Consider the following 20027-nt stretch of genomic DNA (forward strand, 5'->3'; position numbering starts at 1 on the left):
ACTTTGCCCAGAGACAGCAGACACCCCATTCCACTTTCTGGCAGCTTTAGAGAGCCAATGGAAGCCTTAGAAAGTGTCACGTTACAGCACAGATGCTGTATTTTCAATAGAGATGCAACAGAAGGACAACAAATTGTCAGACAGGGCACTTCCTGTATGGAATCTTCTCAGGTTTTGGCCTGCCATGAGTTCTGTTATGCTCACAGACACCATTCAAACAGTTTTAGAAACTTTAGAGTGCTTTCTATCCAAATCTACTAATTATATACATATTCTCTTTTCTGGGCAAGAGTAGTAACCAGTTTACATCGGGTAAGTTTTTTTATCCGGCCTTGAAAATACTGCCCCCTACCCTAGAGAGGTTTTAATATCAACCATCACTGTACTGGTCTGCCTCTCCCTGTATCAGTGGAAATCAACCAATCTGCCCCCTGTCCTGACCAACATGATGTGAGTCTGAGACGAGACAGGATCCATGGGGTGGGACAGGATATAGTAAAACCACGAATAACTCTACATTTGAGGAAGGGTTCTATTCAATCCACATCGTGGAAGTTCATCTTTACAACCTGATTGAAATTTAAAGGCAATCTTACCGTGTTAGCGGAGACTACATTCACAGTAAATGCTGCATATCTCAGCTCAATCGGTAATTACCTTTAAATGTAAATTGTGGGATTTGAAACCCTTCAGCTTTACAGACTGAATAGAGCCCTACATGTTTGGCAGTCAATCTGCATCAGCCCCGGGGTAGGGCTCTGGGCAGGGCAGGGGAAAAAGGACGACAGGCTAGGTGGACCCTGACAGGGTGGGCAGGGAGGTGGGCCCTGACAGGGTGGGCAGGGAGGTGGGTCGGAGCTCGGGTGTGGCCGGGGCTAGCCTCTGCTCCGGTGTGGCCAGGGCTAGCCTTTGCTCCGGCGTCAGCATGGTCATCCGTAGCTGCTGCTCATGTACACGTTCCAGGATGCGGTGGATACTACTGAAGCTGGGTCTGTCTGTGGGGTGCCCGCTCCAACACAGTGTCATCAGATTGAACAGCTCTACAGGACAGTTCTCAGGGCAGGTCAAGATGTGTCCGTCTCTAACGTAGTAGATAACCTCTTCATGGGCCATGCCGTAGTACGGTTGCATGCCGTGGGAGAAGATCTCCCAGAGAAGGACCCCGTAGGCCCACACGTCCGACTCCGTGGTGTAACGGTTGTAGAAGATGGACTCTGAGGGCATCCAGCGGATGGGGATAGCATCGTTCTCATTGGCCTTGAAGTCGTCAGCAGAGTAGATGTTTCTGGATAAACCAAAGTCTGCGATCTTAAACATCATCTCCTCTCCTACCAGACGGTTCCGGGTGGCCAGGTCGCGGTGGACGAATTAGTCGTCCCACACAGAGAAACAAAGAGAGTTAGCTCGTTAGCATTAGTCATCCCACACAGAAACAAAGAAAGTTAGCTTGTTAGCATTAGTCGTCCCACACAGAGAAACAAAGAGAGTTAGCTTGTTAGCATTAGTCGTCCCACACAGAGAAACAAAGAGAGTTAGCTTATTAGCATTAGTCGTCCCACACAGAGAAACAAAGAGAGTTAGCTTGTTAGCATTAGTCGTCCCACACAGAGAAACAAAGCGAGTTAGCTTGTTAGCATTAGTCATCCCACACAGAGAAACAAAGCGAGTTAGCTTGTTAGCATTAGTCATCCCACACAGAGAAACAAAGAGAGTTAGCTTGTTAGCATTAGTCATCCCACAGAGAAACAAAGAGAGTTAGCTTGTTAGCATTAGTCGTCACACACAAAAAAAAAATGTGTTAAGATGGTGGCTAAATGTCCAACGTATTCCAGTAGGAAATTCTAACAGTTCCTTGTCTTAGTATTAAGTGTCTTTTGGTGTTAGGTTGTCATCTAGTGTTCGCATGGTGGCTAAGTGTGACACGTTTTCCTATGTGAAATGCTAATATTTCCCTGTGTTAGTAATAAGTGTCTTCGCCTCAACCTGTCTGTTAGCATGGCAGCTAAGTGTGACATGTTGTCCTATGGGAAATGCTAACTTGTATTTGCACCTGCTTGGATATGAACAGTTGGTCTTCACAGCACAGTGGCCCTGCCTCCATCTCCGAGGAGAAGCTGTGTCCTGATAGGCTGGCCCGGCTAAGGCTGCGCTGATGGGCGGAGCTACAGCGTCGCAGGTACTGGTTCACGTCTCCGTGAGCCATGTACTCAAACATCAGACACATGGGCTTCCCCACCGCACACACACCTGGGAGGACATGCCACACACACACACACACACACACACACACGCACACACACACACACACGCTAGTAAGCCAACAATCTCATAGCAAACAAACCAAATATATCACTGGATAGAACGGCCTCTGTGCTTTCTGACGTAAGGATATCTGTTACCAGAATACCTACAGTGTCACTGCGACTCTGGGATTGTTTCCGGGGACTGGGGATGTCATGCATGGTTTGATCCATGTTCCACAGCAGTAGTTTCCAACTCCGGTCCTCATCTACCCCCAATAGTATACATTTTATATTATAGCTCTGGAAAACCACACCGGATTCAACTAATCATCAAGACCTCAATGAGTTGAATTAGGTATGTTTGTCTGGGGCTACAACAAAAATGTGTGTTTCTGGGAGAACTGGAGGACTGGAGTTGGGAACCACTGTTGGGGGTACTGGAGGACTGGAGTTGGGAACCACTGTTGGGGTACTGGAGGACTGGAGTTGGGATCCACTGTTGGGGGTACTGGAGGACTGGAGTTGGGATCCACTGTTGGGGGTACTGGAGGACTGGAGTTGGGATCCACTGTTGGGGGTACTGGAGGACTGGAGTTGGGATCCACTGTTGGGGGTACTGGAGGACTGGAGTTGGGATCCACTGTTGGGGGTACTGAAGGACTGGAGTTGGGATCCACTGTTGGGGGTACTGGAGGACTGGAGTTGGGATCCACTGTTGGGGGTACTGGAGGACTGGAGTTGGGAACCACCGTTGGGTAAAATTAACTCACCTAGCAGCCTGGCTATGATGGGGTGGTCAAACTAACTGGGGTTGGTCAAACTAACTCACCTAGCATCCTGACTATGTTGGAGTTATAAACTAACTCACCTAGTAGCCTGGCTATGTTGGGGTGGTTAAACTAACTAACTCTCCTAGGATTCAAACTATGTTTGGTTGGTCAAACTAACAAACTCACCTAGTGGTCAAAATAACTCACTTAGCAGTCTGGCTACATTGGGGTGGTCAAATTATCAACTCACCTTGCAGGCTAACTATGTTTGGTTGGTCAAACAAACTCACCCAGTAGCCTGACGATGTTGAGGTGATCAAACTAATTCAACTCGTAGCCTGACTATGTAGTCTTCCCTGTAGCTCAGTTGGTAGAGCATGGTGTTTGCAACGCCAGCATGGTGTGTGCAACGCCAGGGTTGTGGGTTCGATTCCCACAGGGGGCCAGTACCAAAAAAATCAAATGTATGAAATGTATGCATTCACTGCTGTAAGTTGCTCTGGATAAGAGCATCTGCTAAATGACTAAAATGTAAATGTTAACAAACTCACCTAGCAGGCTCAGTATGTCTGGGCGGTCAAGGACACTCACCTACAGTGCCTTGCAAAAGTATTCATTCCCATTGGTGTTTTTCCCTATTTTGTTTCATTACAACCTGTAATTTAACTGGATTTTTATTTGGATTTCATGTAATGGACATACACAAAAATAGTCCAAGTTGGTGAAGTGAAATGAAAAAATGTCAACGGAAAAGTGGTGTCTTCATATGTATTCACCCTCTTTGCTATGAAGACTCTAAATAAGATCTGGTGCAACCAATTACCTAATTAGTCACATAATTAGTTAAATAAAGTCCAACTGTGTGCAATCTAAGTGTCACATGATCTGTCACATGATCTCAGTATATACACACCTGTTCTGAAAGGCCCCAGAGTCTGCAACAACACTAAGCAAGGGACACCACCAAGCAAGCAGCACCATGAAGACCAAGGAGCTCTCAAAACAGGTCAGGGACAAAGTTGTGGAGAAGTAAAGATCAGGGTTGGGTTATAAAAAAATATATGAAACTTTGAACATCCCACGGAGCACCATTAAATCTATTATTAAAAAATGGAAAGAATATGGCAACACAACAAACCTTCCAAGAGAGGGCCGCCCACCAAAACTCACGGACCAGGCAAGGAGGGCATTAATCAGAGAGGCAACAAAGAGACCAAAGATAACCCTGAAGGAGCTGCAAAGCTCCACAGCGGAGATTGAAGTATCTGCCCATAGGACCACTTTAAGCTGTACACTCCACAGAGCTGGGCTTTATGGAATAGTGGCCAGATAAAAAGCCATTGCTTGTAGAACAAAATAAGCAAACATGTTTGGTGTTCGCCAAAAGGCATGTAGGAGACTCCCCAAACATATGGAAGAAGGTACTATGATAACATGAGACTTAAACTCTCATCACCCCAAGAACACCATCCCCACAGTGAAGCATGGTGGTGGCAGCATCATGCTGTGAGAATGTTTTTCATTGGCAGGGACTGGGAAACTGGTCAGAATTGAAGGAATGATGGATGACGCTAAATACAGGGAAATTCTTGAGGGAAACCTCTTTCAGTCTTCCAGAGACTTGAGACTGGGACGGAGGTTCACTTCCAACAGGTCAATGACCCTAAGCATACTGCTAAAGAAACACTCAAAGTGGTTTAAGGGGAAACATTTAAATGTCTTGGAATGGCCGAGTCAAAGCCCAGACCTCAATCCAATTGAGAATCTGTGGTATGACTTAAAGATTGCTGTACACCAGCAGAACCCATCCAATTTGAAGGAGTTGGAGCAGTTTTGCCTTGAAGAACGGGCAAAAATCCCAGTGGCTACATCTGCCAAACTTATAGAGACATACTCCAAGAGACTTGCTGCTGGAATTGCTGCAAGACATGGCTGTACAAAGTATTGACTTTGTGGGGGGTGAATAGTTATGCACGCTCAAGTGGGCCTGACTATGTATACAAACTAGCTCAACTAGCATCCTTTTTCCCCATAACATTACATAATACATTGCCTTCAGAAATGATTCACATCCCTTGACTTTTTCCACATTTTGTTGTGTTCCAAAGCTGGATTAAAATGGATTTTTTATTTTTAATTTTTTTGTATGGCGTTGTGTGGGTGAGCGGTTTGCTTATGTCAACGTTGTAAACAGAGCGCCCCATGGTGGCGGTGGAGTTATGGTGGGCAGGTATATACTAAAGACAACGAATACAATTGCATTTTATCGATGGCAATTTGAATGCACAGAGATACTATGACGAGATCCTGAGGCCTATTGCCGTTCCATTCATCCACTATCATTACCTCATGTTTTCAGCATGAGGATGCACGGCCCCATGTCGCAAGGAGCTGGAAGCCGAAAATGTCCCAGTTCTTCCGTGGCCTGCATACTCACCAGTGATGACACCCATTGAGCATGTTTGGAATGCTCTGGATCAATGTGTACGGCAGCGTGTTCCAGTTCCCGCCAACATTCAGCAACTTTGCACAGCCGTTGAAGAGGAGTGGGACAACATTCCACAGGCCACAATCAACAGCCTGATCAACTCTCTATGTGAAGGAGATGTTGCGCTGCATGAGGAAAAATTATTGTCACACAGACACTTTTTTTTAAGGTATTTGTGACCAACAAATGCATATCTGTCATGTGAAATCCATAGACGTAAGGAATGTATTTTATTGTATTAATAGGAACTGTAACTCAGTAAAATCTTTAAAATTGTTGCATGTTACATTTATGTTTTTGTTCAGTATATGTACTGTATAACATCAGAGCAAAAGCAGGAGTTATTGGACAGTAATAATTGATAGTAGCCTCTGTGTCCATACATCCCAGTTCCTTGTAGTTCCAAGAACACCTGAGAGAGCATACGTCTAGTATGGGAGAACTTTGAGTAAAGCCAGAGTTTCTATATATGCGGATGACTCAACACTATACACACGTCAGCTACTACAGCGACTGAAATGACTGAAACACTCAACAAAGAGCTGCAGTTAGTTTCAGAGTGGGTGGCAAGGAATCAGTTATCCCTAAATATTTATAAAACTAAAAGCATTCTATTTGGAACAAAACACTCACTAAACCATAAACCTCAACTAAATATTGTAATAAATAATGTGGAAATTGAGCAAATTAAGATGACTAAACTGCTTGGAGTTACCCTGGATTGCAAACTGTTATGGTCAAAACATATTGATGCAGTAGTAGCTAAGATGGAGAGAGGTCCGTCTATAATAAAGCGATGCTCTGCCTTCTTAACAACACTATCAACAAGGCAGGTACTACAGGCCCTAGTTTTGTCGCACCTGGACTACTGTTCAGTCGTGTGGTCAGGTGCCACAAAAAAGGACTCAGGAAAACTGCAATTGTCTCAGAACAGGGCAGCACGGCTGGCCCTTGGACGTACACCAAGAGCTAATATTACTAATATGCATGTCAATCTCTCCTGGCTCAAAGTGGAGGAGAGATTGACTTCATCACTACTTTTATTTATGAGAGGTTAGGGTTAGGGTTAGGGTTAGACTGAGCTGTCTGTCTAAACTACTGGCACACAGCTCGGACACCCACAAGACAGTCCACAAGTCCAGAACAGACTATGGGAGGAGCACAGTACTACATAGAGCCATGACTACATGGAACTCTATTCCACATCAAGTAACTGACGCAAGCAGTAAAATTAGATTTAAAAAACAGATTAAAAAAACACCTTATGGAACAGCGGGGACTGTGAAGCAACACAAACATTGGCACAGACACATGCATACACACACAAACGATAACATATGCACTATACATACACATGGATTTAGTACTGTAGATGTGTGGTAGTGGTGGAGTAGGGGCCTGAGGGCACACAGTGTGTTGTGAAATCTGTGAATGTACTGTAATGTTTTTAAAATTGTATAAACTGCCTTAATTTTGCTGGACCCCAGGAAGATTAGCTGCTGCTTTGGCAGGAACTAAATGGGGATCCATAATACATACAAATTCAAACAGGGAATGAACAGAGAGTCAACAGACAGAGAGTCAACAGGGAGTCAACAGAGAGTCAACAGAGAGTCAACAGGGAGTCAACAGGGAGTCAACAGGGAGTCAACAGGGAGTCAACAGGGAGTCAATAGGGAGACAACAGAGTCAACAGACAGAGAGTCAACAGACAGAGTCAACAGGGAGTCAACAGGGAGTCAACAGGGAGTCAACAGGGAGTCAACAGAGTCAACAGACAGAGAGTCAACAGGGAGTCAACAGGGAGTCAACAGGGAGTCAACAGAAAGTCAGATCATATCTTGTTACATTTATTGCAATCTAATGTAATATAATCTGATTAGAGTTTCACCTGGCCTGGAAGACCCGTCCGAAGGCCCCCTCTCCGATGTCCCTGACATACTCAATGTTGTTCCTGCGGCAATCTAGAGCCAGTAGCTTGGAGTTAAGCAGTAGGGGCAGGCGCTGGTACATGGGGTTGGGGTGGAGGCGGTCCAGCAGCAGACTCTCAGAGGGTAAGGCAGTCAGGGTGGGGATCTCCATGGCTCTGGGAGAGAGGGAGAGGATTGTATTGACTATACACCAACAGGATAGAGCTACAGTATATTCAGTGACCTTGGACTCTACCATAACAGGATAGAGCTACAGTATATTCAGTGACCTTGGACTCTACCATAACAGGATAGAGCTACAGTATATACAGTGAGCTCTGAAAGTATTGGGACAGTGACAAATGTTTTTTTGTTTTGCCTCTGTACTCCAACACTTTGGATTATAAATTAAAGCTTTTTGTGCATATAGTCACCCCATTTACGGGGACCAAAAGTATTCGGACAAATTCACTTACATGTGTATTAGTAAAAAGTTGTGTATTTGGTCCATTATTCCAATGATTGCATCAATGTAACGAGGGTCGTACAAAGGGGACCAAGGCACGGTGTGTAAAGTGCTCATATTTTACTTTAATAAAACACTAAATCAAAAACAACAAAACGACCGTCAACTGTTCCGTCAGGTTACAAGGAACAAAACAGAAAACAACTACCCACAAAACCCAAAGGAAAAACAGGCTGCCTAAGTATGGTTCCTAATCAGAGACAACGATAGACAGCTGCCTCTGGTTAGGAACCATACTCGGCCCAACACAAAGAAATACAACACATAGAATGCCCCCCCACCCCACACCCTGACCTAACCACATAGAGAAACAAACCCTCTCTCTCTCAGGTCAGGGCGTGACAGTACCCCCCCAAAGGTGCGGACTCACGGCCGCAAACCTGAACCTATAGGGGAGGGTCCGGGTGGGCATCTATACTCTGGTTTGGGGCGTAGCCCCCACACCGCCCGCTGATCCCCCCGCTTCCGTGTCGCCGGAGGAACCCGACCGTGGATCAGCGCCGGAGGCTCTGAACTGACGACCGCCGCTGAAGACTCCGGGCTGCAGACTGTCGCTGGAGGCTCCGGACTGGGAAGCGTCGCTGGAGGCTCCGGGCTGAGGAGCATCGCTGGAGGCTCAGGGCTGAGGAGCGTCGCTGGAGGCTCCGGGCTGGAGAGCGTCGCTGGAGGCTCCGGGCTGGAGAGTGTCTCTGTAGGTTCCGGACCGGGGACCTTCGCTGCAGGCTCCGTGCCATGGATCATCACTGGAGGCTCCGGGCCATGAATAATCACTGGAGGCTTCGTGCCATGGATCATCCCTACAGGCTCCGTGCCATGGATCCTCACTATTGGTTCCGCGCCATGGATCATCACTTGAGGCTCCGGGCCATGAATAATCACTGGAGGCATCGTGCCATGGATCATCCCTACAGGCTCCGGGCCATGGATCATCACTGGAGGCTTCGGACCATTGATCATCACTGGAGGCTTCCTACGGGGAGCTGGAACTGGTCTCACCGGACTGGGGAGACGCACTGAGGACCGAGTGCTCAAAGCAGGCACCAGCCTTACTGGGCTATTGAGGCGAACTGGAGGGAGAGTGTGGGAAGCAGGCACAGGACTTCCTGGATTCTGGAGGCGCACTGGAGAGAGCGAGCGAGGAGCAGGCACAGGACGTACTGGATTACGGAGGCGTACCGGAGAGAGAGTGCGAGAGGCAGGCACATGCTCACCACAATGAGCACGGGGAGTTGGCCTCAGGGCTCACCCCTGGCCCAGCCAAACTACCCGTGTGCCCCCCCAAAAAATGTATTGGGGGCTGCCTCTCGTTTTTTTTAGGCTCCGATATCTGTCAATGACTTGCCCCCAAGTCCAGTTTCTCCTCTCCATCCATTCTATGTGTGACCAGGTGTCCATCTCTGCCTGGGCACGCCGCTTGATCCAGTCATGGTGGGTAGATCTGTAATGAGGGTCGTACAAAGGGGACCAAGGCACGGTGTGTAAAGTGCTCATATTTTACTTTAATAAAACACTAAATCAAAAACAACAAAACGACCGTCAACTGTTCCGTCAGGTTACAAGGAACAAAACAGAAAACAACTACCCACAAAACCCAAAGGAAAAACAGGCTGCCTAAGTATGGTTCCTAATCAGAGACAACGATAGACAGCTGCCTCTGGTTAGGAACCATACCCGGCCCAACACAAAGAAATACAAAACATAGAATGCCCCCCCCCCCCCCCCCACACCCTGACCTAACCACATAGAGAAACAAACCCTCTCTCTCTCAGGTCAGGGTGTGACAATCAAGCTAGTTTGGTGTTTGGTCCCATAGTCCAATGATTACATCAAATAAAATGTTATTTGTCACATGCGCCGAATACAACAGTGAAATGCTTACTTACAGGCCCTTAACCAAAAATGCAGTTTTAAGAAAATACCTAAAAAAAAGTAAGAGATAAGAATAACAAATAATTAAAGAGCAGCAGTAAATAACAATAGTGGGGCTATATACAGAGGGTACCAGTACAGAGTCAATGTGGAGGCTATATACAGGGGGTACCGGAACAGAGTCAATGTGGAGGCTATATACAGGGGGTACCAGTACAGAGTCAATGTGGAGGCTATATACAGGGGGTACCGGTACAGAGTCAATGTGGAGGCTATATACAGGGGGTACAGGTACAGAGTCAATGTGGAGGCTATATACAGGGGGTACCGGTACAGAGTCAATGTGGAGGCTATATACAGGGGGTACAGAGTCAGTGTGGAGGCTATATACAGGGTATTATGGTACAGAGTCAATGTGGAGGCTATATATAGGGGGTACCGGTACAGAGTCAATGTCAATGTGCGGAGGCACCAGTGTCGAGGTAATATGTACATGTAGGTAGACTTATTAAAGTTACTGTGCATAGATGATAACAGAGAGTGGCAGCAACGTTCCCGGGGGATGCAAATAGTGTGGGTAGCCATTTGATTAGCTGTTCAGGAGTCTTATGGCTTGAAGGTAGAAGCTATTTAGGAGCCTCTTGGAGCTAGACTTGGCGCACCGGTACCGCTTGCCGTGCGGTAGCAGAGAGAACAGTCTATGACTAGGGTGGCTGGAGTCTGACAATTTTTAGGGCCTTCCTCTACACCGCCTGGTATAGAGGTCCTGGATGGCAGGAAGCTTGTCCCCGGTGATGTACTGGGCCATGTGCACTACCCTCTGTAATGCCTTGTGGTCGGAGGCCGAGCAGTTGCCATACCAGGCAGTGACGCAACCTGTCAGGATGCTCTCGATAGTGCAGCTATAAAACCTTTTGAGGATCTGAGGACCTATGCCAAATCAGCAAACATAATGATGGTGTTGGAGTTGTGCCTGGCCGTGCAGTCATGAGTGAACAGGGAGTACAGGATGGGACTGAGCACGCACCCTTGAGGGCCCCCGTGTTGACGATCAGCGTGGCGGATGTGTTGTTACCTACCCTTACCACCTGGGGGCGGACCATCAGGAAGTCCAGGATCTAGTTGCAGAGGAAGGTGTTCAGCCCCAGGGTCCTTAGCTTATTGATGAGCTTTGAGGGCACTAGAGTGTTTAACACTTAGCTGTAGTAAATGAATAGCATTCTCACATACACTACCGTTCAAAAGTTTCGGGTCACTTAGTTTCGGGTCCTTGTTTTTAAAAGACAACCACATTTTTTGTCCATTAAAATAGCATCAAATTGATCAGAAATACAGTGTAGACATTGTTAATGTTGTAAATGACTTTTGTAGCTGGAAACGGATGATTTTTAATGGAATATCTACATAGGCATACAGAGGCCCACTAGCAGCATCCATCATTCCTGTGTTCCAATGGCATATTGTGTTAGCTAATCCAAGTTTATCTCAGCTCTCCACATTGGCTGCGGAGAGCGTGATCTCCCAGTCGTCCGGAACAGATGATGCTCTCATGCATGTTTCAGTGTTACTTGCCTCGATGCGAGCATAGATGTTATTTAGCTCGTCTGGTAGGCTCGTGTCACTGGGCAGCTCTCGGCTGTACTTCCCTTTGTAGTCTGAAATAGTTTGCAAGCCCTGCCACATCCAACGAGCGTTGGAGCCGGTGTAGTACGATTTGCCTGTTTGATGGTTCATTTGATGTTTCACATAGCGGGATTTCTTATAAGATTCCGGGTTAGAGTCCTGCTCCTTGAAAGCGGCCACTCTACCCTTTATCTCAGTGCGAATGTTGCCTGTAATCCATGGCTTCTGGTTGGGGTATGTACGTACAGTCACTGTGGAGACGACATCCTCGATGCACTTATTTGATAAAACCAGTGACTGATGTGGTTTACTCCTCAGTCGGAAGAATCCCGGAACTTATTCCAGTCTGTGCTAGCAAAACAGTCCTGAAGTTTAGCATCTGCTTCATCTGACCACTTTTTTATAGACCGAGTCTTCCTGCTTTAATTTTTGCTTATAAGCAGGAATCAGGAGGATAGAGTTATGGTCAGATTTGCCAAATGGAGGGCGAGGGAGAGATTTGTATGCGTCTGTCTGTGGTGTAAAGGTGTTCTAGAATGTTTTCCCTCTGTTTGAACATTTAACACGCTGATACAAATGAGGAAAAACTGATTTAAGTTTCCCCTCATTAAAGTCCCCGGCCATTAGGAGCACCGCCTCTGGATGAGCACTTTCCTTTCGCTTATGGCGGAACACAGCTCATTGAGTTGGTGGTTGAGGTTTTAGTGCCAGCCTCGGTCTGTTGTGGTATTTAGACAGCTATGAAAAATACAGATGAAAACTCTCTAGGTAGATAGTGTGGTCTACAGCTTATCATGAGATACTATACCTCAGGCAAGCAAAACCTCGAGACTTCCTTAGATAGTGTGCACCAACTGTTGTTTACATATATGCATAGGCCCCCGCCCCGTGTCTTACCAGAGGCTGCTGTTCTGTCCTGCCAATGGAGTACATAACCCGCCAGCTGTATGTTGTCATTCAGCCATGACTCTGTGAAACATAAGATGTTACAGTTTATATTGTCCCGTTGGTAGGTTATACGTGCTTTCAGTTCATCCCATTTATTTTCCAGGGATTGAACATTAGCTAGCAGGATGGATGGCAAGGGTATTATAGCCACTGGTCACCTGATTCTCACAAGGCACCCTGATCTTTTTCCACAAACCTCAGTTTGCTTCTATGAACAAAAAAACAAAGTATATAGGTAATATATATTTTTTAATATTAAATGTTTTATTTCACCTTTATTTAACCAGGTAGGCTAGTTCGACATATACAACAACACAGAGTTACACATGGAATAAACAAACATACAATCAATAATACAGTAGAAAAATCTATATACAGCATGTGCAAATGAGGTAGGATAAGAGAGGTAAGGCAATAAATAGGCCATGGTGGCGAAGTAATTACAATATAGCAATTAAACGTTGGAATGGTAGGATGTGCAGAAGATGAATGTGCAAGTAGAGATACTGGGGTGCAAAGGAGAAAGATAAATAAATAAATACAGTATGGGGATGAGGTAGATTGGATGGGCTATTTATAGATGAGCTATGTACAGGTGCAGTGATCTGTGAGCCGCTCTGACAGCTGGTGCTTAAAGCTAGTGAGGGAGGTAAGAGTCTCCAGCTTCAGAGATTTTTGCAGTTCGTTCCAGTTTCATAGAGCTCTGGTCAAAAGTATTGCACTATATAAGGAATAGGGTTCCATAGGGCTCTGGTCAAAAGTAGTGCACTATATAGGGAATAGGTTGCCATTTGGGACACACAGTATCAACTCCTCTGAGCAACACACGTCATTCTCTGACAAACAAGAACTCTGACCAACCTTTCACGGTTCTTCCACATCTTCCTTCTCCTCCTGCACATGAGGATGATGATGATGATGAGGAAGGCTGTGAAGGCTGCTAGTAGACAGATGATGCCGCTCATCGAGTAGGCCGGAGAGACGGAGGGAGGGAGGAGGGGAAGAGTCTGGCGAGGGAACGATGACACTGTCTTCATGTCTACTGAGGGGACAGAGTCAACAGTCTTCACTACTACTGAGGGACAGAGAGTCAACAGTCTTCACTACTACTGAGGGACAGAGAGTCAACAGTCTTCACTACTACTGAGGGACAGAGAGTCAACAGTCTTCACTACTACTGAGGGACAGAGAGTCAACAGTCTTCACTACTACTGAGGGACAGAGAGTCAACAGTCTTCACTACTACTGAGGGACAGAGAGTCAACAGTCTTCACTACTACTGAGGGACAGAGAGTCAACAGTCTTCACTACTACTGAGGGACGGAGAGTCAACAGTCTTCACTAATACTGCAGGGACAGAGAGTCAACAGTCTTCACTACTACTGAGGGACAGAGAGTCAACAGTCTTTACTACTACTGAGGGACAGAGAGTCAACAGTCTTCACTACTAATCTGCATCGGATGCATTCTCATAATGTACTGCTACTGCATTTCATCAATTGCTCCCTTTCCATCAACCAATAAGACTGCACGCCTCTGGTTCTTTTCCGCTGTTTGTTCTGAACTGCTTTCTCACCTGCAGCGAACCGCACCACGGTATGAATGGAATCCGAACAAATGCGTTGTTTAGCGTGCTTCCAATTGTGGAAAGAGTGTTCACACCAGTCCAAATGAACCAAACTAAGGGGGAAATGTTCTGTGAAAGCCCCAGTCCAAACGAACCAAACTAAGGGGGAAATGTTCTGTGAAAGCCCCAGTCCAAACGAACCAAACTAAGGGGGAAATGTTCTGTGAAAGCCCCAGTCCAAACGAACCAAACTAAGGGGGAAATGTTCTGTGAAAGCCCCAGTCCAAATGAACCAAACTAAGGGCAAAATGTTCTGTGAAAGCCCCAGTCCAAACGAACCAAACTAAGGGGGAAGATGTTCTGTGAAAGCCCCCGTCCAAACGAACCAAACTAAGGGGGAAAATATTGTGTGAAAGCCCCCTAAGTGTATGAGAAAATGAAGATATATATTGTGCACAACTGTTGACCAGAGCCCTATGGCCATTTCGGAAGCAACCTTAGTGTCCTCTCTTTCTACTATACCTTCAGTATTCCTACCTTCTCCACATTTAGAAACATTGCCGTATTCCTAACTTCTTCACATTTTGGAACATGGCAGTATTCCTACCTTCTTCACATTTGGGAACGTGGCAGTATTCCCAGCGGATGTTGGGGAAAGTTGTGTAACATCAGGGCTTCTCACTCTCTCCCCCGGGATTCCGGCACGAGCTCTCCGCATTCCTCAGCCCTGGGATAACATTCACACTGAGCCAGTGCAGTTGGTGATCCTAGGGAAAGGAAAAAAGAGAGAGATAACAGAGATCAGTAATGATATTGTGGGACCCCAGCAGTATGAGAGGTCAGTAATGATATTGTGGGACCCCAGCAGTATGAGAGGTCAGTAATGATATTGTGGGACCCCAGCAGAATGAGAGGTCAGTAATGATATTGTGGGACCCCAGCAGTATGAGAGGTCAGTAATGATATTGTGGGACCCCAGCAGTATGAGAGGTCAGTAATGATATTGTGGGACCCCAGCAGTATGAGAGGTCAGTAATGATATTGTGGGACCCCAGCAGTATGAGAGGTCAGTAATGATATTGTGGGACCCCAGCAGTATGAGAGGTCAGTAATGATATTGTGGGACCCCAGCAGTATGAGAGGTCAGTAATGATATTGTGGGACCCCAGCAGTATGAGAGGTCAGTATGATATTGTGGGACCCCAGCAGTATGAGAGGTCAGTAATGATATTGTGGGACCCCAGCAGTATGAGAGGTCAGTAATGATATTGTGGGACCCCAGCAGTATGAGAGGTCAGTAATGATATTGTGGGACCCCAGCAGTATGAGAGGTCAGTAATGATATTGTGGGACCCCAGCAGTATGAGAGGTCAGTAATGATATTGTGGGACCCCAGCAGTATGAGAGGTCAGTAATGATATTGTGGGACCCCAGCAGTATGAGAGGTCAGTAATGATATTGTGGGACCCCAGCAGTATGAGAGGTCAAAGGTCAGTATGATCCTGTGGGACCCCAGCAGTATGAGAGGTCAGTAATGATATTGTGGGACCCCAGCAGTATGAGAGGTCAGTATGATATTGTGGGACCCCAGCAGTATGAGAGGTCAGTATGATATTGTGGGACCCCAGCAGTATGAGAGGTCAAAGGTCAGTAATGATATTGTGGGATCCCAGCAGTATGAGAGGTCAGTAATGAGATTGTGGGACCCCAGCAGTATGAGAGGTCAGTAATGATATTGTGGGACCCCAGCAGTATGAGAGGTCAAAGGTCAGTATGATATTTTGGGACCCCAGCAGTATGAGAGGTCAAAGGTCAGTATGAAATTGTGGGACCCCAGCAGTATGAGAGGTCAGTATGATATTGTGGGATCCCAGCAGTATGAGAGGTCAAAGGTCAGTATGATATTGTGGGACCCCAGCAGTATGAGAGGTCAAAGGTCAGTATGATATTGTGGGACCCCAGCAGTATGAGAGGTCAGTATGATATTGTGGGACCCCAGCAGTATGAGAGGTCAGTAATGATATTGTGGGACCCCAGCAGTATGAGAGGTCAAAGGTCAGTATGATATTGTGGGACCCCAGCAGTATGAGAGGTCAAAGGTCAGTATGATATTGTGGGACCCCAGCAGTATGAGAGGTCAGTATGATATTGTGGGACCCCAGCAGTATGAGAGGTCAGTAATGATATTGTGGGACCCCAGCCGTATGAGAGGTCAAAGGTCAGTATGATATTGTGGGACCCCAGCAGTATGAGAGGTCAAAGGTCAGTATGATATTGTGGGACCCCAGCAGTATGAGAGGTCAGTAATGATATTGTGGGACCCCAGCAGTATGAGAGGTCAGTAAGGATATTGTGGGACCCCAGCAGTATGAGAGGTCAGTAATGATATTGTGGGACCCCAGCAGTATGAGAGGTCAGTATGATATTGTGGGACCCCAGCAGTATGCAGAGGTCAGTAATGATATTGTGGGACCCCAGCAGTATGAGAGGTCAGTAAGGTGGGCCCCGCAGTGAGAGGTCGATGATCCTGTGGGACCCCAGCAGTATGAGAGGTCAGTAATGATATTGTGGGACCCCAGCAGTATGAGAGGTCGGAGTGGGCCCCGCAGATGGAGGTCAGTTGTGGGACCCCAGCAGTATGAGAGGTCAGTAATGATATTGTGGGACCCCAGCAGTATGAGAGGTCAGTAATGATATTGTGGGACCCCAGCAGTATGAGAGGTCAGTAATGATATTGTGGGACCCCAGCAGTATGAGAGGTCAGTAATGATATTGTGGGACCCCAGCAGTATGAGAGGTCAGTAATGATATTGTGGGACCCCAGCAGTATGAGAGGTCAGTAATGATATTGTGGGACCCCAGCAGTATGAGAGGTCAGTAATGATATTGTGGGACCCCAGCAGTATGAGAGGTCAGTAATGATATTGTGGGACCCCAGCAGTATGAGAGGTCAGTAATGATATTGTGGGACCCCAGCAGTATGAGAGGTCAGTAATGATATTGTGGGACCCCAGCAGTATGAGAGGTCAGTAATGATATTGTGGGACCCCAGCAGTATGAGAGGTCAGTAATGATATTGTGGGACCCCAGCAGTATGAGAGGTCAGTAATGATATTGTGGGACCCCAGCAGTATTAGAGGTCAGTAATGATATTGTGGAACCCCAGCAGTATGAGAGGTATGACCAGAGCCCTATGCGAAAAAGTTGCTATTTAGAACACATCCCAGGCCTTCTGCGTTGTTTTTACAGTTCCATTACTGAGAGGGTTTTACCTCTGTGTGTAGTGTGTCGTGTGTGTAGTGTGTTTGTGTGTGTGTTACAGTGTTAACCAGCATAGTGATTTACCTGTTGACTGGTCCTTGGTAGAACCTTATTTTTGTCATTGTAACACGTTGCTGTTCAGAGAAATCATCAGCATCAAATATAGTATTGGAAACAATGTCCTTTAGAAATACAGGTTTTTATACTGTATTTTCAAAGAACAGGAAATACAACTACACTGACTTGATCTTTCTTTAAATCTGAAAAACAAACACAACATATGAACAATAAGACTGTATTTAATGAGGGAGAATAGCGATTGGTGTAGTTAATGAGGGAGAATGCTGATTGGTGTAGTTAATGAGGGAGAATGCTGATTGGTGTAGTTAATGAGGGAGAATGCTGATTGGTGTAGTTAATGAGGGAGAATGCTGAAATGTACAGTTAATGAGTGAGAATTTTAATTGGTAACTCTACAAAACAAATCAATTGGAAATGGGATTTGTCTGAAATGGCAATGCATTCCCTGTGTAGTGCGCTACCCTAACCCATGCCCCATATGGACTCTAACCCTAGCCCCATATGGGCCCTAACCCTAGCCCCATATGGGCCCTAACCCTAGCCCCATATGGACTCTAACCCTAGCCCCATATGGACTCTAACCCTAGCCCCATATGGACTCTAACCCTAGCCCCATATGGGCCCTAACCCTAGCCCCATATGGGCCCTAACCCTAGCCCCATATGGACTCTAACCCTAGCCCCATATGGACTCTAACCCGAGCCGACTATGGGCCCTAACCCTAGCCCCATATGGGCCGTAACCCTAGCCCCATATGGGCCCTAACCCTAGCCCCATATGGACTCTAACCCTAGCCCCATATGGACTCTAACCCTAGCCGACTATGGTCCCTAACCCTAGCCCCATATGGACCCTAACCCGAGCCGACTATGGGCCCTAACCCTAGCCCCATATGGGCCCTAACCCTAGCCCCATATGGGTCCTAACCCGAGCTGACAAGGTAAAAAAAATCTGTTATTCTGTCCCTGAACAAGGCATTTAACCCACTGTTCCTAGACCGTCATTGAAAATAAGAATTTGTTCTTAACGGACTTGCCTAGTTAAATAAAGGTTAAAAAAAAAATAAAAAAATAAAAAGCAGTTGGTGTTTGTAAAACTGTGTGTGTGTAAAACAGTGAGTATGTGTACAACAGTGTGTGTGTGTGTGTGTGTGTATGTATGTATGTATGTATGTATGTATGTATGTATGTATGTATGTGTGTGTGTGTGTGTGTGTGTGTAAAGCAGTGAGCGTATGTAAACTTTAATTCTCAATATGACTGAGTGTGTAACCCTGTAGTAATGTGGTTCAGATGGTGACTGAGTGTGTAACCCTGTAGTAATGTGGTCCAGATGATGACTGATTGTGTGTAACCCTGTAGTAATGTAGTCCAGATGTCGACTGATTGTGTAACCCTGTAGTAATGTAGTCCAGATGTTGACTGAGTGTGTAACCCTGTAGTAATGTGGTCCAGATGTTGACTGAGTGTGTAACCCTGTATTAATGTAGTCCAGATGTTGACTGAGTGTGTAACCCTGTAGTAATGTAGTCCAGATGTTGACTGAGTGTGTAACCCTGTAGTAATGTAGTCCAGATGTTGACTGATGGAGTCTTGTGTTCATCGTGCCTCACATCAAACTCGCCCTTTATGGCCTAGCATAGCCATGGAGCAATGTTTGCATAGCAACACAGTTATTTGGATAGACCCGGTGTTTATTGTCTGAATGGGGTCCAGAGGAAGCAACATGCCGTTTTAATTCCTGGACAAAGCATTCCCTCTAGCAAACACACAAAGTATGATTACATTACGAGCTCACTGTATGGTCACATTGGGAGCTGTTACACTGAGCCATCAGTAATAGATGGTGTATTGTACATCTGGCCGTTCAAACATCACCCAGAAACCCCAGGATAAGGGTAAGAGGCCTGAAGAGTGGCTCTTTACATAAAAGAAAGAAAGACTGAATAGTGCTAATACTCCGTAGCAGAAAGAGAGTCAGTCTTACCTCCACTCTACAGGGAAGGGGGACAGGATCTGTGTTTTACCTCCACTCTACAGGGAAGGGGGACAGGATCCGTGTTTTACCTCCACTCTACAGGGAAGGGGGACAGGATCCATGTTTTACCTCCACTCAACAGGGAAGGGTCCGGATCCGTGTTTTACCTCCACTCTACAGGGAAGGGGGACAGGATCCGTGTTTCACCTCCACTCTACAGGGAAGGGGCACAGGATCCGTGTTTTACCTCCAATCAACAGGGAAGGGTCCGGATCCGTGTTTTACCTCCACTCTACAGGGAAGGGGGACAGGATCCGTGTTTTACCTCCACTCTACAGGGAAGGGAGGGGATCCGTGTTTTACCTCCACTCTACAGGGAAGGGGGACAGGATCCGTGTTTTACCTCCACTCTACAGGGAAGGGTCCGGATCCGTGTTTTACCTCCACTCTACAGGGAAGGGTCAGGATCCGTGTTTTACCTCCACTCTACAGGGAAGGGACAGGATCCGTGTTTTACCTCCACTCTACAGGGAAGGGGGACAGGATCCGACTTTTACCTCCACTCTACAGGGAAGGGACAGGATCCGTGTTTTACCTCCACTCTACAGGGAAGGGCCAGGATCCGTGTTTTACCTCCACTCTACAGGGAAGGGCCAGGATCCGTGTTTTACCTCCACTCTACAGGGAAGGGACAGGATCCGTGTTTTACCTCCACACTACAGGGAAGGGACGGGATCCGTGTTTTACCTCCACTCTACAGGGAA

General features: G+C 46.5%; 1 pseudogene; it reads right to left on the bottom strand.

The window, feature by feature from the left end:
• Positions 1-789: 789 nt before the first annotated feature.
• On the bottom strand, positions 790-19385 carry LOC106568608 (muscle, skeletal receptor tyrosine protein kinase-like; annotated as a pseudogene).
• Between the last annotated feature and the right edge of the window lie 642 nt (positions 19386-20027).

This window comes from Salmo salar, chromosome 13, assembly GCF_965601325.2.
Source record: "Salmo salar chromosome 13, fSalSal1, whole genome shotgun sequence".
Classification (NCBI taxonomy): Eukaryota; Metazoa; Chordata; class Actinopteri; order Salmoniformes; family Salmonidae; genus Salmo; species Salmo salar.